The following is a 2,125-nucleotide window of genomic DNA, read 5'->3' as shown; positions in this document are numbered from 1 at the left end:
GATTCCCTTCCCCGGGAACAAGCGATGTTCGAGGCCGCTCCGCAGCAGAGCGCCGGTCGCCCGCCTTAACCACTCAATGTGCTTTGACATGTTTTTCCCTTCCCGGATTATTGCCTGCAGCCCGACAGGCAATGGGGTGGGTTTTGGTGTTAAATACACCGTTAAAGGGAGCTTGAAATGGAAAAAAGGCCACTGCAGCCATAGCTGCTGGATTTTTATGTCCGTATTAAATGGAGCTGTACTCATCTAGAAAATAGAAGGGGTATGTCATCGTTTCATCTCTGGGCGCTGTGATATTCGTGTTACCCGCTCAGTCTGGAGTTGGCTGAACGGCCGCTAAAGCTCTCTGGAAGAAACAAACCCAGGCAGAATTAGCAGACCCAGAGACAATAAAGGCAATAAAGTGTTATGTGAGGAGGAGCGGAACGCTCCAGAGAGCCAAAATTCAATCCCATCAAAAAGCAGATTTAGTTTTGGCTTGGCAAAAGCAGCGGGGACCGCTGCAGCCCCGACCCAGGGCGTCTCGGGGGTCTTTGTGCTCATCTCACGCTGGGCCCGCAGCTCCCAGGGGTCAAACGGGACAGGGTTTTTTTTTTCCTTTCCTGTTTTCCAAGATGTGAAGGAATCCCATCCCTTTCTGCAGCCCCTGCTGGCGTGCTGGGCTCAGATACCAGCTCCCAGAGCCCACGAGAGGGAGCAAATTCCCCTGCAGCAAATTCCCTGCCAGCAGCAGCTCCTTTTGGGGACAGCTTTTGGGGACCGTTTCATCCCCTGCTCCCAGCCACCAGCGTGGCCCTGGAGCCGTGGGGTGCCCACCACAGCGGGGTAACCCCACGTCCTGCCCTTGCCAAGGGCCAAGCGGGAAGCCCCGGCTCCAGCCAGCCAAGTCCAAGCACCATCCCTGACCAGCGAGGCCGCCCTGCGTGGGCACAGGCGCGGGCACAACCGCTCCGTTCTTCCCGTTACCGGTGTTATTTGCTCGCCGCGACTTCTCCTGCTTCGTGGAGGGAGCTGAAAATCTGGACGCTGACTTGGGACGGCGACGCTTGGTGACCCTGGCAGCCGCTCTCTCTGTGGGGGAGAGCAACGATAGCGTTTTGCTAGGAGGTATTTTCAAACAGCAAAGAAACATCGAGTGGTTTCATGGCAGGCTAAATGCAGTTGTGAGCTCTTGGTGCGGGGAGGATGCGGGGATGCTACGCAGCCATAAAGGGAGGCTCTGAGCGGTCGCTACTGCAAGTAGAAGCAATAGTTGGAGAGGAATCTGGAGCTGAGGCAGAAAAAAAAGGAGATTTCTGCTTTCTGGCCGTATCTTGCGTCAAAACAGTGCTTGCCTAACACAAGTGGAATACTTTATTTTCATGCTTTGAATGCAGCCCCTGTGTGCTTGATAAAATGTACCCATAAAACTGCAAATACAAGGCAATTTGACTACTGATGGCTAATGCATCATAACGGCTAAGGAAATGCGAGCATTTAAAAATACCCCATTTAAACGTCGGGCATTACCTCCGTTACTTGCACTACAGCAGAATAAATAAACAATATGTGTGTATTATGTTAATATTGTCCAAAGCCAAAAGAACGAGCGCGTGATGTGTTCCTTGCTTTTTATGACCGATCCATTATGCCCGGAGACCCATGTGGGAATGAGAAAAGGGGGGAAATCAAAAGCTCTTTTCCTTTGAGAAATGGCTCCTTTTGTTTTACGTCTCCAGGTGAATTATTTCCCGTGGCTGCATCCAGCAGCAGGAACCTCCTGCGTTACTGAGGGTGATACAAGTCCCGGGGAAGACGGTTGCAAAGTTCCGCTGACCTGATGACTGCAGGCGTTGGCCGGGGGGGACCCCGCGTTATGGGGGGGAAGCAGACCAGGGGAGGGGGGATGGAGCCCACGCCGTGTTCGGGCTCACTGGGCTGTGCTTCGGGCGCAGCGTAACGTCAGTGTTGACTCCTGCAAGAACCGAAGGGGAGGGTGTATTAAGAGGAGCATGGCCAGCAGGGTGAGGGAGGTTCTCCTCCCCCTCTACTCTGCCCTGGTGAGACCCCACCTGGAGCACTGTGTCCAGTTCTGGGCTCCCCAGTTCAAGAAAGATGAGGAACTCCTAGAAAGAGTCCAGAGGAG

Source organism: Egretta garzetta, unplaced genomic scaffold (genome assembly GCF_000687185.1).
Source record: "Egretta garzetta isolate BGI_Z169 unplaced genomic scaffold, ASM68718v1 scaffold608, whole genome shotgun sequence".
NCBI lineage: Eukaryota > Metazoa > Chordata > Aves > Pelecaniformes > Ardeidae > Egretta > Egretta garzetta.
Note: the sequence above shows the minus strand (reverse complement) of the source record.